Source organism: Balaenoptera borealis (genome assembly GCF_965194805.1).
Source record: "Balaenoptera borealis genome assembly, chromosome: 2".
NCBI classification, from domain to species: domain Eukaryota; kingdom Metazoa; phylum Chordata; class Mammalia; order Artiodactyla; family Balaenopteridae; genus Balaenoptera; species Balaenoptera borealis.
Window position 1 is genome coordinate 9,991,912 of NC_138867.1, and position 19,371 is coordinate 10,011,282.

The following is a 19,371-nucleotide window of genomic DNA, read 5'->3' on the forward strand; positions in this document are numbered from 1 at the left end:
TGTCTCTCTGATGGGATTTTATTGAATGGTTCTACCATATAACATTTACTAATTTGACATATTTTACTTCCCGTGGAAAAAATAAGATAAAATGCAACTTTGCTTCCTTAATTCACTTTATCATTATTAATTATGCTACTCCCCATGATAGAGGTACTTATAATGACATCTTTATGGAATACTTTTAGTTTACAAAGCCATTTAGGCATTGCCAATAACCCTGCAAGACAATTAATTCATCCCACCTGCAGCTTCCAATTCTGTTCCATTAATTTACTTCTGGAACTAAGTAAAGAAATGCCTGTAGCAAAGTTGCCTGTTCTTAAATTTTTCAGGTGGAATCGGCATGTGTCCGAAGTTAAATTCCTGTCTTGTCTCCCATCCCCCAATTAGACATATTTAGGTAGCTCCTAAAAGCCATTTAAATATTTTTCCTCCTTATAGGTCTCTAAAGGATAACTTCTTTTGCTGTTTAATTCTCTGGCATGTGGTACTTGGGGGGCAGGAAATGGAACCATGGAAGGAGGCAATGACATCTTAATTCTAGGCAGTAATAAATAAAACATAAGACTTCGTAATTTTGGTATCTGCTCGTATCCTATGTTTAGGTGGCTTATTTTAGCTTGGATGAAAAAAAAATGCTGATGTCTAAATTACCGAAATAGGAAAGTGTCTTCATTCACTTGACAACAGCCGAGAAGTGTCTGACAAAAATGGTTTGCCTGAAAACCCCCAAATGTAGCATATTTATTTTCCAATGACAGCACCTAAGACAGGTTGGAGAAGATCCTTTGTACAAGATAGTCCTCTGAGCACCGGGTTTTACCTACTCATCATTAAATCACACTCAGCTCGGGCTACGAGTTTAGTTCTGTTGAGCTCAGCAGGCTGGAGACTGTATCATTAACCCCGCACAAACCACTGTCAGACCAACTTGAATTCACAGAAGTGAGAAGATGGGCGCATTCTTTATCAGGGAAGTGATGCAGGAGGGAAGCAGCAAACTCTCTCAATCCTTGTGCATGCAGGGGCATCCCCACTCCTGAATGAGCACAGAAGACTGGTTGTGTGGCCTTGGACATCATCAAAGTTGAGAGCAAAAATGATGAGAGGGAGAGGATTAGGCTAGAGCTTTTTTTTTTTTTAGTTTTTGTTATCATCATTTAAAAAATTACAACAGACTTGAAAGTGTGATTTCATCTTACACAGCTTCCCAACCCGTGAGCCCTGAATGAGAAGCAAGGTGTCGCCATGATGTTCAAGTGGCAGGAACCACCACTTTCCCCAGAGCAGCCTCTTCGACTTGCCCCAGTGTGCTGGACAAATACTGTCATTTTGCATGTGCTCCCCAGTGTGGAAAACAGCAGGAGTCACTGCCATATATATATGGGCACAGGGACATCAAGGGCACCTGGGGCTCAGCAGTGCTTTGGGAGGCTGTGAGGATGGAGAGGAGGAGAGCATAAGAGTACAGGCCTCACCCTGTGGATAAGCCTGCCAGGAAATAGAGGAGCTTCCTGTCTTAGAACGGGTGCCACCAACCACTGCAGACTGAAGACCACTCCCCCTTCCTCTGGCTTTAACTTGGGTTAAAAATAAGTAAATAACATGACACAGCCTAACATCACAGAGTGACTCATGCTGACCATACCACCTAGCAGGTGACTAATATTTCAGGACGAGAGCAAGGAACTTGTGCCTACAAAGACCTGGCCCTCAGGGGATCAGGAACAGAAGAGCAGCCATGATGGAGAGTCCTCAGACAAGGCTTCGAGCCCAGTGAAACGGTGGCGGTAACGCAGGGGAAGAGGATTCAGAAATTTCTAGCGGGGATAATGAGGCGGGTAGTGGAAATCAAGTGAACTCTGAAACTTAATAATAATGGGCAAGTTGGATTTCTATTTTATTTTTCCACACAAAGGAAAACATGCTTAGCAATTCCCTGGTGGTCCAGCAGTTAAGACTTGGCGCTTTCACTGCAGGGGCCTGGGTTCAATCCCTGATCGGGGAACTTACATTCTACAAGCCCCACGCTATGGCCAAAAAAAAGAAAAAAGAAAAGAAAAGAAAAAAGAAAAACATGCACAACTAGTGAACATCATATGGGAGAACCACAGAGCAAAATCCCATGGGAGAGACAAACAGGTCATCAGGTTCAAAAGACACTTAGATTGGTGAAAACAAAGTGAATACCTTGCCACCACTGGGAACCAAGATGCTTTCCATTATCCACTCTCATTGGCATCACATGTTACAAAAGAAAAGCATGTTGCTCCGAGATTAAGACAGATGCTCCCTGAGATGAAAACAAAACAAATACAACTCCACCACCACCAACAACTAAAGGTCACTCTGTGTTGCTCAAATTGTCAACAGAAATGAATCCTCGGGCCATTTCTTTGAAGTTACTTAGCCTCTCATGAAAATAACTTTATCTTTGACATGTGTAATACTGATATGAGATGACTATTGGACATATTACAATTGTGTAAAAAAACAACTACTGTTCCTATCAGTGACGGACTAACTGTAACCTTGTAACTTTGCTACCCTTCCTGCCCTGTGTGTGGGCAGGTGTGTTTGTAATTTACAATTAAAAACTATTTTCTCTTTATGTTTCTTTTTGGGGTCTTCTGTTTAGAGTTGGTGGGCATGTGGACGTGTGTGGATGGACTCAGGGGACCTAACAAACTGTGTTGCCCTAGAGCAGAGCTCCTTGCTGAGCTCCTGTACACATAAGAGCTGGTGGGAATTTCACGATGAGATAACAGAGCTTTGCTCTCACTGACTGTGCCTGTTTCTGTTTCTATTTCAGCACTAAGCCTATTCCTGGTATTGATTTCTGCACTACCCCTTGGTTTCTCCACTGGTGGTGGCAATATTGAGTAGTGAGTGGTTTTATGGGCTAACCACCTGTGATCTTGAGTCCTTTCCTAAGCTGATTGTATATCACTCTGGATCGTTCATATGGTCCTCTGTATAGCTGGTCTTTGTGATGCACTCTGGTAAACTCAAATCTCTCAAACCAACATTAAAGGAAAGAGGTTAAAAAAAATGTCAGCTGAGAACAGCCCTGGATCAGGAACATTACAACTCCTTTGTCTATGAGGTCTTAGCACATCTTTGGCTTTCCTGTTTCTGGAGATGCTAAAACTGACCTGCGAGTTTTTGCTGAGTTGCTCTAAACTAATTTTTTTCTTCCATTTTTTATGGTGGTAAAATACACATAATAAAAATTTATCATCTTATCCACTTTTAAGTGTTCAGTTCAGTGATATTGATTAAATTCATATTGTTGTGCAACCATCACCACCACGTATCTCCAGAACTCTTTTCATCTTGCAAAACTACAATTCTATTAAACTCTATTAAACCATTAAACAATAACTCCCCACATCATCCATTAACAACCAACGTGCTACTTTCCATCTCTATGATTTTGACAACTCTAAGTATCTTATATAAGTGGAACCATAGAGTGTGTCTTTATTTTGTTCAGCAATAATGTCTTCAAGCTTCATTCATATTGTAGAATATATCAGAATATCCCCTTTTTTTTTTTTAAAGTCTGGATGATATTCCCCTGTATGCATATACCACATTCTGCTTATCCATTCATCTGTTGGTGGACACTTGGGTTGCTTCCTTATTTCAGTTATCGTGAACGATGTTACTATGAACAGAGGTGTACAAATATCCTTTCTCTTTCAATTTATGTGTCTTTGGATCTAAAGTGAGTCTCTTGTAGACAGCATATAGTTGGATCATGTTTTTTTTTTTTTCTTTCCATTCTGCCAATCTCTGTCTTTCGATTGGAGAGTTTAACCCCTCTATATTTAAAATAATTATTGTAAAGAGGGACTTAACTTGTGTTATTTTGCTATTTGTTTTTTACATGCCTTGTAGCTTTTTTGGTCCCTTATTTCCTACATTACTCTCTCTTTTGTGTTTGTTTTTTTTTTTTTGCAGTGAAATGTTTTAACCCCCTTCTCATTTCCTTTTGTGTACATTCTGTAACCATTTTACTTGTGGTTACCATGTGGATTACATTTAATGTCCTAAAGTTTTAACACTCCAATTTACATTTGTACCAGTTTAACTTCAATAATGTACAGAAACTCAGCTCGTTTATAGTTCCACCCCCAACCCTTTCAATTATGGGTATCACAAAACTACATCTCTATATATGTTGTGTCCAAAAACATAAAATGATAACTTTTTTTAATGCGTCACTTTCTTAAAGTACATAGAAAACAAAATATGGAGTTGTAAGCCAAAGGTACAATAATACTAGCTTTTAGACTAATAATTTTTTAAAATGCATTATTCTCTTGAATCATGTAAAAAACAAAAAAAGTGGAGTTACAAACTGTTTTTACAATAAGACTAGCTTTTATAATTACCCAGTGTTTTAAAGCCTTTGTCTAGCACTTCTGCCACTTGCTCTTTCTCAGGGAAGTTTCTGTTGGTTCATTTTTTCCCTTGGAAAGGGCTATACTTCCCTGTTTCTTTGTATCCACTGTGATTTTGTTGTTGTTGTTCGGTGAAAACTGGACACTGCAATCTAACAACGTAGCAACCCTGGAATTCAGATTCCTCCCCTTGTGCGGGTTTGCTGGGTTTTGTTTTTAATTGCTGTAGGATGTCTGTGTGCTGAGGTGTAAACTGAAGGTCTCCTCAGGTCTTCTCTGAACCTGTGCCTTTCCCTGGTCCTACGTGGTGACTTTCTAATTTCCCTCACATACACATTTGCTTTTGAATGTCCTAATCTTTAATATCTGGCTCCCAAAAGGGGAAAAAGAGAACAATGAAGGGGGAGGGAAGGGCACCAGCCCTTTAAGTTCCCTGGAAGTCACTTCAGCCGGAGAGGGAGGGGTTTTCGACAACTGGGGAGCGTGTGTAACAACAGCTGCCTCTGTGTCTGCAACTCCATGATCAGTAGCAACAATCTGAACACAGAGTGCCCAGTATTTAGAGGACGGATCCCTTATTGCCCACCCTAGCTCCCACCAGCTGCATACAAGCTCCCCATGAACATGTGTATAGCTGCCTGCCAAGGGCTGGGTGTGAGAATGGGTAGCTGTTACTGGGCTAAGAGCTGAAGATGACCAAAATTAACCATAATTCACCGTCCAAGCTTTCCTCTAACAGGTGCAAGCCTTCATTAGACTCCAGAGTTCCGAAATAGTTACACTGGACAGATTCTGCCGGTGAGACTGCTGTCTGTGTGCGGGGGGCAGATTCCTGGGTTTCCCACCCACCATCTTCCAGAATCTTCTCTCCACACTGAATTTACATTGCTCAGTGGTTGAAGATGTAAAAGTGAGGCACTGATTTCCTTGTGACTGTGTGTCTACGGGTAAATGTGAAAAGAGCCTTTTCCTCCTTTGCCAAAGGAAAATTGTTAGCCCTTACCAAGGATTCCCAGCACAGTACTCTGTGGGCGGTCACAGCTCTTTCTGCAATGCGGCTAGCTCCTTTTTCTCTTTCCTTTCTCTTTTTGGCAACGTTTGGAGACTAATGTTTCATAAAAATCTGCCACTTTAAGGACATTTAATAGGAACAGTTTATCACAAAAGGGGAGAAAACATATGCAAAAAATCTATATTTTAAAACTGGTTTATGTGGCTTTCCGACCAAAGAGGTGAGGCATTCAAGATGGTAGTGTTTGCTTATTGAAAAGTTTGAATGCTTGTTTACATGGGAAAGTTCTGAACAAAACAGCAGTTACTTTCTGTCTTTAGGCACTAGGAACTTATATCTTGTGTCTCCTGACAGCTTTTTAAAAAAAATTTAATTAAATTAATTTTTTATACAGTAGGTTCTTATTAGTTATCTATTTTATACATATTAGTGTATATATGTCAATCCCAATCTCCCAATTCATCACACCACCACCCCCCCGCTTTCCCCCCTTGGTGTCCATACGTTTGTTCTCTACCTCTGTGTCTCTATTTCTGCCTTGCAAACCGCTTCATCTGTACCATTTTTCTAGATTCCACATACATGCATTAGTATACGATATTTGTTTTTCTCTTTCTGACTTAACTCTGTATAACAGTCTCTAGGTCCATCCACGTCTCTACAAATGACCCAATTTCGTTCCTTCTTATGGCTGAGTAATATTCCATTGTATATATGTACCACATCTTCTTTATCCACTTATCTGTCTATGGACACTTAGGTTGCTTCCATGTCCTGGCTATTGTAAATAGTGCTGCAATGAACATTGGGGTGCATGTGTCTTTTTGAATTATGGTTTTCTCAGGGTATATGCCCAGTAGTGGGATTGCTGGGTCATATGGTAATTCTATTTTTAGTTTTTTAAGGAACCTCCATACTGTTCTCCATAGTGGCTCTATCAATTTACATTCCCACCAACAGTGCAAGAGGGTTCCCTTTTCTCCACACCCTTTACAGCATTTGTTGTTTGTAGATTTTCTGATGATGCCCATTCTAACTGGTGTGAGGTGATACCTCATTGTAGTTTTGATTTGCATTTCTCTAATAATTAGTGCTGTTAAACAGCTTTTCATGTGCCTCTTGGCCATCTGTATGTCTTCTTTGGAGAAATGTCTATTTAGATCTTCTGCCCATTTTTTGATTGAGTTGTTTTTTTGTTTTTTTTTGGATTTTTTTTTTTTTTAAACATCTTTATTGAAGTATAATTGCCTTACAATAGTGTGTTAGCTTCTGCTTTATAACAAAGTGAATCAGTTATACATATACAATATGTTCCCATTTCTCTTCCCTCTTGCATCTCCCTCCCTCCCACCCTCCCCATCCCACCCCTCTAGGTGGTCACAAAGCACCGAGCTGATCTCCCTGTGCTATGCGGCTGCTTCCCACTAGCTATCTATTTTACATTTGGTAGTGTATATATGTCCATGACACTCTCTTACCCTGTCACATCTCACCCCACCCCCTCCCCATATCCTCAAGTCCATTCACTAGTAGGTCTGTGTCTTTATTCCCGTCTTGCCACTAGGTTCTTCATGGCCTTTTTTTTTTTTTTTTTCCTTAGATTCCGTATATATGTGTTAGCATACTGTATTTGTTTTTCTCTTTCTGACTTACTTCACTCTGTATGACAGACTCTAACTCCATCCACCTCATTACAAATACCTCCATTTCATTTCTTTTTATGGCTGAGTAATATTCCATTGTATATATGTGCCACATCTTCTTTATCCATTCATCTGTCGATGGACATTTAGGTTGCTTCCAGGTCCTGGCTATTGTAAATAGAGCTGCAGTGAACATTGTGGTACATGACACTTTTTGACCTATGGTTTTCTCAGGGTATATGCCCAGTAGTGGGATTGCTGGGTCGTATGGTACTTCTATTTTTAGTTTTTTAAGGAACCTCCATACTGTTCTCCATAGTGGCTCTATCAATTTACATTCCCACCAACAGTGCAAGAGGGTTCCCTTTTCTCCACACCCTTTACAGCATTTGTTGTTTGTAGATTTTCTGATGATGCCCATTCTAACTGGTGTGAGGTGATACCTCATTGTAGTTTTGATTTGCATTTCTCTAATAATTAGTGCTGTTGAGCAGCTTTTCATGTGCCTCTTGGCCATCTGTATGTCTTCTTTGGAGAAATGTCTATTTAGATCTTCTGCCCATTTTTTGATTGAGTTGTTTGTTTTTTTAATATTGAGCTGCATTGATAGCTCTTTTTGAAATTGCCTTCTCCAAATCTACACCCCAGAGTCAAACTAATAAAACTTTAAAAAAATGTCTTTTATATCTAAACTGTCTCTGGCATTTCCCAGACTGCTGCTGGGTAACATCAAAGAGTTTTCTTCATCACCTTATGAAATAAGGGATGTTTGTTAGAAATAATTAGGAATGTTTGGCATTCTGCAAGTTTTTGTTTGGTTTATTACTGTTGTAAGAGCTGTCCTGTTTATCAAGCCTTCAGTAAAAAAAAGACCTGGCAAATGAAAAAAAGAGAAACCCAACCTCCTTAGTGATGACAAGTCTTAGGATGATACTTCAGCAGTTATGAACCTTTCAGTTCAGTTAGAAACATGCTCCCTTTCATGTTAAAGAATGGCAATAAAAGAAACATTATAATAAAACAATAAATAATTATTTATTATGTAATTATAATTAAATAAATAAAAAATAATGGCCAATAAAAGAAAGATTCCATTTTTAGGTTTAAAAGAGCCTTTTCAGTTGGTGGGAATCCTAACACACTCTTTATGGAATAAATTAAAAGATCCTGGAGAGTTTTCATTACCCTCACTGTCCGTAATATATAGTTACTGTAATGCTAGTCACTGACTAACTTCTCACAAAACTAAACTCGTCTCAAGTTTGATATTGTTGTTTGTAATGAATAAATAATCAGAGCAATTCAGCCATATCATCAATAGGTGGTTTCTGATTTTCTCCCACACTCTCCTAAAGACCCTGCCAGAACCACAGATCAATAATTGGGTCTGTTGGAAGAAACATCAAAAGAGCCTGATCAAAGAACTCTAACGGGTACTGTTAACACTTGATACCATAGAAAATAGCCTCTTGGTTACAGACACTCCTGTTAAGCTGAAATCCTCGAAACAAATGAACATCTTTCAGACTACCAAGGGATTGAGTCAGGGTTCCAGAACTCATTCACTTTGAGAATCTGGACTTCGAACTAACCCAAGATCAAGACAACAAGGATTAATTACTTAGAGTAAATGACACAAATTTAGTTGTGGTTCATGTTCTATTTTGAGTTGGGCTTATTATAAAATCCTTCTTCTTTCTACTTCCTCTTTCTTTAATGCTTGATTTAACAGGTTATGTGTATAAAAACTAGATGAAACGTTCTTTAAATGGAATCTTGTTCTAATTAATTCTTCAGAATTCAGAAAAAATCTCTTGAAAATTTGTAAAATAGGTAATAAGTTATCAGGAAAAGTTAATAATAATAATAATCCTTTTAGTATAACAACATATGTTGAGTGGTCCTGTCTACACTGCTTAAAACAATAGTTAAATAATATAAAAATGCCTTGACTAACCTGTTTATCTTCTTTGACCATAGGTTTTTATAGATTGAACTAGAATCTGTCCTCCTTTCTACTAGAACATAATTGAAAAAAATCAAATCTGTACCCATGACCATGCCATAGATGCCACATTTAAAGGCAAATATCATTTAATTAGGCATGACAAGCCCATTAAAAACAAGTAGATTTAATATGTGGGATTGAGGTCTACAGTATCCTCCTAGGACACTGGCTTGGCTCATGTTGTATGGCTTAAGGAATCCTAGCCCTACAGGCAGCACGGCCAGGAGTACTGAAAAGTTGGAGCTCAGAGAAATGGAATAATCCCTGAGTTATAGGTAATGGAGGTGAAGACTGGCAGAAATGCCTCGGCCACTGCTGTGTCATTGATCCCAGTAGATGAGGTGAAAGGGAATAAATTATTTCTGCTACATAAAGGAAACAAAATTACAGACCTAGGATCTACAAACAAAACAAAAGTTAACTCTCAAGATTTATTATCACATAGATCTAGTTTTGATAACCATGCACAGAGGTCTTTGTGAATGAATCCACACTGCTTGATATACTTAAGTCTGTACAACTGGTCAACCACCAAATTAATGGTCCCAAATCAGAAAACTGCTAAACCACAAACATCGGTGGTTAAATCTGCACTGCCACTGTAGGGGCAGAACTTCAACATCGGAGGGATCAGGAAGGAAAACTGGTACCTTGTTCTGACTCCATCATGACTGTCTACACATCATGTGCTCAACACAATCCAGAATCAGGAAGACAGAACAAAACTCGAAACCAGCTCAGGGAAACAAATCCAAAACAGAGAAAGGGAAAGAAACACAGGCTCGCCCTTCTAGCCCTAATCCCAATGAATGAATCTTTGAGTAATTTTCTAGCAGCTGCTGACTTTTGAATCAACTTCATCTCTGATGTTTGCAACACTGATATGTGACAGACGGTATGATTATCTTGTGAGAAAACTGCTGTTTGTCCACCATGAATGGACAAGATGTGACCTTACAAACCATGGTACATTTGTGCTTTTTTATTTTAAATGTGGAAGGCTGGTTTTTCTTAAGTCTGGATCCCTTGCAACAATTTGTTAGTAAAAATCCCTTTCTCTTGATGCTTTTGTCTGTATGCTTTCCTTTCTCAGATTGGAAAATGGGTGTGACAACACTGACCCTCTGGTTTCATCACGCCGGCCCCTTTTTTCCCAAAATGGGACCTGTTCATCTCTACATCTGCCCCTTTGCTCCTGCCAGATTAGAATCAATATTTAATGAAATGCATTGGTTTTTTAAAAAAAGCGAACCTTCTTTTATGTATCTGCTAGCTGCTTTAATTAACGATTTATCCAAATAGAAAGAGAGAGGAAAAGTCATAGTAAGAAGAGATCAGCTGGAGTCAAGGAATCAGCCAGTGGTTGCTGTGGGTAGAGCTTGAGACAAATTCTGGAAGAAACACTAAAGTTCCTTATGCTTTTTTCTAATAACTATGATTTGGAAAAAACAAGCACAGCCTTATAACACACATCAGAACCTATTTCACATGCCAGAATTGGTAAGCAGTTGGTCTGAGAAAATGATGCAATCAGTAACTCAACCCTCTGAATAGAAATAATGTCGAGTAAAGCAAATCTTATAGGTTTGCGGTATATGGTATGCAGTTCTTTCAAGAGTTACCATCTCCAAATAAATAACCTACTCCATCTGTTTGGAAGACAAGAGGAATTGTATTTTTTAGCACCTTGAGGTCTTACGCAGAGGATTTCACTGAATTAGGCTCTGAGAAATTCTCACATTGTTGAAATGTCAAGAAGTAAGGTAATGAGTAGAAATACGGACAAGAAGGTGGCTAAGATATGCATATATAATTTGTAGAAGAATCACTCTAAAAATAAAAACCACAGTTAATTAACAGGAGGTTTGCTGAAGCACCTTTTTGAACTAGAAATAAATTGATTTTTGAGAAATATTGAAAATGAGGCAAGTAACTGGTATAATACATTTTAACAAGATTTAAATAATTTGATTAAATATTAAGCATGATAGCAAAAAAATTATTATCTCAATTCATTGCCTCATTTTAAAAGCAGAAAGGAAGTAGAGGTGAAAATTTAAACACTGATTCTAGTTTCAGGGGAGAAACCTAGGAAGGTTTTTTATTTTTAGGTCAAGATTTCTGTCTAAGAAAGATCCAAGAACTCTCCTAGGATGAAAATTTCAGACAATAGTGTGTCTGAGACAAGGTGAGGTCAGTATTTCTGTAAGAAAAGCTTGTTTTCAGGAATAGAACCTGCAGTTAGTCCTCTGGCCTGATATTAGCACATTGGGATAAGAGTAATGCATTGATTAATGCAAGTAGCCTAATGAAGAATTTTAACATTGCATTCCCATGTTCTTGCTTTCTCAAATTGATCTACCCCTCTGCCAAAATAAAAGACAGTTTCAATAAAGGGCACATAGGGCTACTACTCATAGATTACATTAGAGAGTGGTTTAATGTTTTCAAGAAAAGTCACATCTATTTCAGTTTCCACTTTGTATCTCCCTAGGGCTATAGAAAAGGCAGGTACAATTTCCAATTTGTATAGAAGACAACTGCAGCCCAGAGAGATTAAATGATGTGTGTAAGGCTGCAGAGCTGACTGTATCCTGGCTTTGGTATCTTTCCATGAGTCTCTTGGCCAGAAACTCCTCTCTCCAACCAGCCTTCCTCACTCCCTCCTCTGAGCTTTTTTCACAGGTATAATCTGTACCACCTGTATGACACCTACCCCGTAACTCATTTATTCAGTTGTTCTATAGACATTCGCTGAAGTTTCCTCTAGTTAGCTTATATATGTAATTAATCTTCCCAACAATAATATAAACCAAGGACAGGATGACATCTAATAACCTTATGTTTACTGATAAATGAATAAACAATTTACATGAGCTCTTTGACTACACAATGCAACCACAGGACTCTGATGGGAATTCATTCACATTTATCCTGCTGTTGTTACCTACCTCTGTGACAGATCCCTGGAACTCCAGTTCTACAGGATGCTGTATTCTAAAAAGGGTTTCATTGTAGCATATGCGTGGGAAACGCTGTGTCTGATGCTTAACTCAGAAATTTACAATGTGTATTAGCAAAGCGAAGCCTCTTGCAGTCCTGCAGTTAGACAAAATGCAACCCTTTGGAGAATTTAGTTTAACCTAGAGTTTCCCAAATTTGTCTGAAAAGAGAAACCTTCTCGTGCATGACACCCATTCCCTTCCCAGAGCACTGGGGTTCTGGGGGGCTCGCTTGGGGTGATCCTGGTGGATAAGGGCAGCTACATTTCTGTTCCTGTTACTATGCTTATATGTCACCAAATACCCACAGATCTGTACCACCAAAGACATCTTAATTTCACAGCAACTTGATTTGATGCTGATAAAAATCAGAAATAAAAGAAATGCTCCGACTACGCAAAAAGATGGCTGGAGAGAATGTGTGGTAGTGTATTTTAAGCATTGTCTGATGGGAGCCACTCACTCTAAACACACTTTATTCCTAAATGCATTTTTCTTGCTCTGATTTCATACATTCACCCCCTACCCCCATACTTCGTTCACAGAGGACTTCACAAGCCAGAGAGATAAATCTCACAGAAGAAGGAGTTATAATTATTTGCCTATAATTCCACTTTCCTCGTTAACCAATGAGCTGCTTATGGATGAATGCCCCGTGCAGGTTCTCAAATGAGGATGTCCGTTGATTGAAATTCACTTAATTTTGTGTCCCAAGTTGATTTTCTTCCCAGTACCTACCAGTCAAGCCAAGCACTGGTTTCTACTAGGCAATTCTAATTCTAATTTATATTACTGAATTGAGCTTTGGATACCAGTAGGTCTTATCTGGCTTTAGGTGACTGGTTCCCCAGGGTCTGATTTTGCTTCTATAAAACCAGGGCATGAAAGATCCACCGTCACTGCTGAAATAAACTTCAGACTGCAGGTAACTCGAGGCATCTTGGGGCTATCTGGATCATCAATCACTCTAACCTTCTAACACACATCATGGGACCCTAAATTATATGCCAGGGACCTGCACTTGTTCCAGGTCTTAAAAGATCCTTGTCTCCTTATGCTTAGGAGATAATCTCCTTCCATGGGTATAAGATGATTAGAGCAGCCCCTACCAACAACAGTAAAGATACCTTTTCTTTAAAAATAAAACTTCTCTTTATAGTAGCCTCTTTAAAGTCATTGCTGAACACAGCATGTGGCCCATTACGAGTCAGGTTTTATTGACTGCCTTTTTTTCTGTGAATGAGACACATCACTCTGTTGCATATCTAGTAATTTTGGGTTGAAAATAAATTTTTAGCAACTCTGAAAAAAAAAAAAACCTTCTCTTCATTTGTCCTCACTTTGAGATAAATTTTTAACAGAATTTATTTATAAAACTCAATGTCTAGGTCAAAGCTTATTTTTTTCAGTTTCTGCCTGTATTTTAAAATTTTTTTCAGAATAAAGAAATGTGGCATCTTTTATAGTTTTATAGTAGACAGAATTCCAATTTCAATTTTGGGTTCATTATTGGAACCCAAAGATAATGTTAAATTATTTTAATAAAAACTGGTCATGTTTTAGATATTTCTCCAAATTCCCTAGCTAGTGAAAGCATTCCTCCTATGAACTGTAAAAATACCTTGGGCTATATAATACTGCCTGTTTCTTTATTAATTAACCACAGTGGACGTTTTGTATGGAATTGCTGGCATTATTAATGTATCTAGAATTCCAGTGTTTATATTGTAGGCTTATGCTCCGTGTGTACAACTAAAACTTAAAGTATTTATACTTTGATGAGTTTAAAACTTTGGTGTGTTTGTGCTATACTAAAATAAAAATCAACAATTATTATAATTATATGGACTCTCCATAAGGTGATAAATAGAAAAAAGATAAAGCATGAAGATAAAGAATACAAGAATAAAAGAGAATAAAGGCAGAAGCAAAAAATGAGCCTAGAGGACCAAATATAGACCAAAGATTATTTCCACTAATCCCACTCAATCAAAATGACTAAATATTAGATCTGAGCCCAGCTGATGACACATTTATTACAAGCAACACTTAATACTGCAAAATTCTAGGAAAAGGAAAAAAACTGGATAGTCCTTAGGCAATTTCTTTATTGTAATGGGATTTCACTTGTAGCAAAGGAGGAAGATACGGTGAATGGAAGAGATTGTAGGGAAGATTAAAAAAGGCAGGAAAATATTAGACACAGGGTTTCTGCAGATCAGTTGCCCTAAAGCCCAGCAAAGTGGCTGGTGTCTGAGTTTTCTTATCTAAACAGCTGCAGTTTTTGAAAACTTGAAGTATGCATTCATCTTCAGAAATCTGATTTTCCTGGCTGTCTGCCCTCATGGCAGTGAGGTGTGGTGATGAGAGGGCCATTCTTTTGGTAAGGATGACTTCTTTAGCAGTGTCAACTTCTAGAACGGACACTGCAGGTTTTGCCCCGGCACTGTGTCAAGCTGACTTGGCGTAATCTAAAAGGATCACCCAAGAGCCTGAACTCTGGTGTACAAACAACTTAATTATGATAATGCAGTGATTGTGGTCAGCACCGTCGAAACAAACCAAAACAATCCATGCAAATCCACGCCAAGCATCAATCAAAAACAATTAGGAGTCTTCATGTTACAGAAAAGTTTTGCTATGTACATCTTATAAACCAGTAGCAACAGTCTCTGCTACCTTATTTTCAAAGTCAATAGAAACTTGGAGTATATGCTTCCTAGAAGGTATGGGCCATTAGCCTGTTTGAAGGCGTGAAGATTCAGTGGGGCCAGTTAGGGCTAACATAGTTCCACCAGCTGCCTGGCGGTCTCGCACCAACTACTTTCCTTCCAGTGACAAATTGCAAAGGTCAAGTACAGGAGCTGAGAGGTGGGCGGGGACTGGAATAAATAGCCAGGTTCAAGGAAGGGCAACCATGACTTGGGAAAGAGCATAGAACCATCTGGTGGCTCTGTTCTTCAACAAGGAATTCAGGCCAGAGCGAAGCTGGAGAGGACTTTGGAACTTCAGGGAGGTGTCCCCTTAGCCACTGTTGGTGATACTCAGGGTGTTAGAAATCTATTTCTATCAGAAATTTATTTTCTCACAGTTCTTAATGCCAGAAGTCTGAAATCCAGGTGTCAGCAGGGCTTTCTGTCTTCTCTTCTTTCCTTCCTTTTTAGTTGGACACTCAGGACTGCCATCCTTGCTGGTTCTAACCAGTAAAATTAAGTGGCTGAGCCCCATCCTGTGGTGAAGGGCAGAGTGGCTGCCTGCTTAGCAGCCGATGGGGCTACTTTGGGTGAAATAGGGTGGAAACGGGAATGCTACTGTTCACAGGTGGAACTGGGTATCTCCCCTCCCCCCCCATTCATACGCTGAAGTCCTAGGCCCCATTACTCCAGAATGCGGTCTTATTTGGAAACAAAGTCACTGCAGATGTCATTTTTTAGGATGAGGTCATACTGGAACAAGGTAGGTCCCTAATCTAGTATGACTGATGTCCTTTTAAAAAGGAGAAATTTGGAGACAGACACACGTATACAGGGAGAACATCAAGTAAAGATGAAGGCAGAGATCAAGGTGATGCTTCTGTAAGCCAAAGAACACAAAAGATGGCCAGCAAATGCCAGAAACTAGGGGAGACACATGGGACACATTTTCCCACCCAGCCTCAGAAGGAACCCGCCCTGCCGAGACCTTGCCTCCAGAACCCTGAGAAAATAAATATCTATTGTTTAATCCACCCAGTCAGTGGTACTTTGTTAGAGCAACCGAAGCAAGTGAATATACTGGGCAACATTTGGATTTAGGCCCATGTTTAGAGCAGCTCCTTTGAAGAGGAGACCACAGACAACAGTTAGCTATCTTTCGTTTTATTTGACAAATATTCTCATATCCTCCGTCACATGTGATCCCATGTAATCTGTCATTCCACTTCTAGCACGCTTGGAAATCCCTTGAATCACCTCCCCACCTTCTAGGTCCCTAAGATTAGCGTGGCGACAAAATAAGCAAAATCAAATAAACATGACTTACTTAAATAAAAATGATGATTCAGCCCACGACACCAGCTGTGATCATCAAATGTCATTACCACTGACTTCTGCTTCATCTTACTCTGTTAGAAGGAAAACTCGCTCCGTGTTCCCCAGAGTCAACAACACGCAGTCCCAACTCAGGACGCGAAGACAAGCAGACCAGTTTCTGAATAAACAGCAACAGAAAGCCGCCCAGGTGTCTCCTTGGGGATAATCTCCCACTTTACTGGGAACAGAAAATCAAGTTTAAATTCTGTCCTAAGTTACTCCTCTCAACTGAGTCTCCTCGTGAATTTCAGGCGCTTTAATAGATTTTATTACGGGGAATACCTGGAGAAGGCCGTGGTTCTCTCCGGGAAATCAGTGACCGGAAAGGCTCCCTATTTTGGAAATGAAAGAAGATTCCCACACACAGCTCTGCACGCTGCAGAGAAGCGGGGGAAACTGCCAGGGCACATCTCCCCCCCCGTCCGGGAGCTGATGGCCCAGGAAGGGGCTGGGACACTTGTTCTGAAGGAACACGGGAAATAAGTCTCAGCCCATACAGTTTACCACCAACGGCAATGACAAAAAAGAAAAAAAGTGCTTTTTGGTTTTGTTCCATGTAAAAGGCATTATGCTGGGAAACTCGGCAAGAACGTGAGGGCCCTGCAGTCAGGACTCAAAGCTGCTGTCACCCTGCGTTGCCGTTTCCAGGAACCCTGTTTGTATCTGACACCCACCCCGCGCCCCTGCCCCTCCCGGGGACTTGGCCCGAGGGGGCCCCGGAAGGTGGGAAGGGGCTGTCGGGTTCCCCTGCTGCCCTGCCTTCAGCCAAACCCACTCCTCATCGGCTCCTGGCCTCCCTGGTGAGGGCTGTTCTCAGGGCAAAGAAAGTCCCCAGGGATGCCAGTGAGCGAGCTGGGAGCCCCGCAGTGTGCAGTTCTCAGGGCCCGCTTGGGGTAGAAGGGAAGCAGGAGCCCGTGCCCGTCCCAGTGGGACCAGGTCCCTCAGCTGTCTTGGGAAAACGTAGAAATAAAGTTGGCGACTTGCTCCAGGAAAAAAAAAAAAAAAAAAAGGCCATTATCCACCAAGGGGTTTCTTGTCTACCTGCGGGAGGGACAGAATGTGAGTGGAGTTAGGAGGATGGGGAATTTGGGACGCTTACTTCAATACTGTGACTTTGTTCATTGGGAGGTCAATAAGAACAGGAAAGTCAATCTATCCCATCACTTGATACCGTGGAATAGGTCTGCATATGCCCCAACATATGCAAATCGGGCAGATTTTCATCCCAGCAGAATTAAACTGGGAAGCACGAGCCAGTGTGTGTCACCATCCTCTGACCCCATCCACGGCAGCCCCTCGCTTACCAGATGAACCACACGCTCTCTGGGACGGGCAAACAGCGCCCCTGCAGGTCTCGGGAGCTCTCTCCTCCCACCAGGTGGCCCTGGTTGTAGTTTTGTGAATTACGCACAGGAGTTGGGTCACTGGGGTATAACTCCTGGTGTTCTTGCTTCCTCCATTGTTTGCTCTTTTGTCTGGTTTCTTCTGACTTGTCCGGGCTCAGCTCGGGGGTCACACCGTTTAGGAGGCTGCTCCTATGTCCCCTTCTCCCGAAGATGCTTTGGCTCCTCCCCACCCTCCAATCCAGGCTTATCTCTAGCAGAATGTGAGGGTCTGTTCACCTCAGTAATGTCCTTGAGGCACTTAACACCTGAGCTTCTGGTACTTGGGACTGGCCTGGATCAAGGCAGGCATTCCACAAACACTGCACTGAACGACGTGCCTTCCAATCTCTCCGCCTATATGGTAGCCAGGAACAAAAAGAGCAGAACCCACCAAACCCCAACCAATGCAAACACCAGTCAGGCATCCCAAGACAGTACTTAAAACTGAAGCATAAGCTATTCCCCAAGTGAAGGGAGTTGCTTTCAGAGATCTGAATGATCTCAAATGTTAGTCCTAAATTTAACATTATGTTGTTTTATTTTTACCATACAAATCTTGCATGCATATATTTTTCGGTAATGCATTTAGTTGCCTGGGAAACAGAAAGGGTCTATGCAGAGTGAGAGAAATGGTTTGAAGAAAACTGGCCACAGAACTGCTTCTGGACTGTCCTCTCTTGGTGTCATCACTTGCCCCACGGATGCCCAACATACACACTTGAGCTGCTGGAAGATGTCACTCTGCACAGCTCGCAGGGTGAGCCCACAGGGAGAGGAAGGTGTGCTGACTCAAGAGCGGATGAGAGGGCCCAGCTCGATCATTTGTAGGGAACACATTCCAGCTAATGGCATCTGGCTCCAAGAGTAGTGTTTTGATGGGTTTCCTAGTCGTGGTGGTTTTTGGAATTATCAGAAAAAGACAGGAGTTAATAATGCTGTTGGGGAGAGGTGTCAGGTTTCCAGGGCTTCTTGGGAGATGTCTGTACCGAATTTGGAGCTAATTTCCTCAGTTTCGGCACTATTGCTATTTTGGGCTAGATCATGCTTTGCCGTGGGGGGCAGTCCTGTATGCTGCATGGCCAGCACCATCCCTGGCCTCTACACACCAGATGCCAGTAGCAAACCCACTATACCAAGAAAAAAATGTCTCCAGACTTTGCCAAATATCCCCTGGGGGGGAATATTGTGCCTTTTTGAGAGTCACTGCTCTAGAGATTCACAGTGAGGAGAGACAGGGTCTTTGTCTTGGGCTGCTGTACCAAAATAACACAGATTGCGTGCTTAGACAATAGATATTTGTTTCTCACAGAAGCTGAGGGTGGAGAGTCCAAGATCAAGGTGCTGGTAGATTGGGTTCCTGGTGTTCCAGGCTTGTAGACAGCACTTTCTCTGTGTGCTCACATGGCCTTTCCTTGGTGCATGTGCATCCTCTTCTTATAAGGGCACTAATCCCATCAGGAGGGTCTCACCCTCATGACCTCATCCAAACATAATCACCTCTTAAAGGTCCCACCTCTGAATACCATCACATTGGGGGTTAAGGCTTCACTGTATGGATTCTGGGGGGACACAAATATTCACCTCAAAACACCAGGTAACTACTAGAAGTGGGTGAAGGTAAGTCACTTTCTGAAAGTCACGGGACAGTCATATCAAGTTGCTGATGGGAAGATTCTTTTTGCTGACATCTCCTTGTGTCCTTTCCATACTTCTCAGTAACATCGTAAGCCCCTGGAACTTCACGCCTCATGGGCTTTGTGCGATTAGAGGGGCAGACGAGGGATGTGATTTGGTGTAACTGACATAACACAAATTGCTTGTCAAATTTCCTCTCTCACT

The 19,371-nt window shown here is 40.9% G+C and overlaps 1 protein-coding gene across 1 annotated transcript in view; it reads right to left on the reverse strand.

Moving 5' to 3' along the window:
• CTNND2 (catenin delta 2) overlaps window positions 1-19,371 on the reverse strand; it is a 942,908-nt gene that overhangs the window by 56,230 nt on the left and 867,307 nt on the right.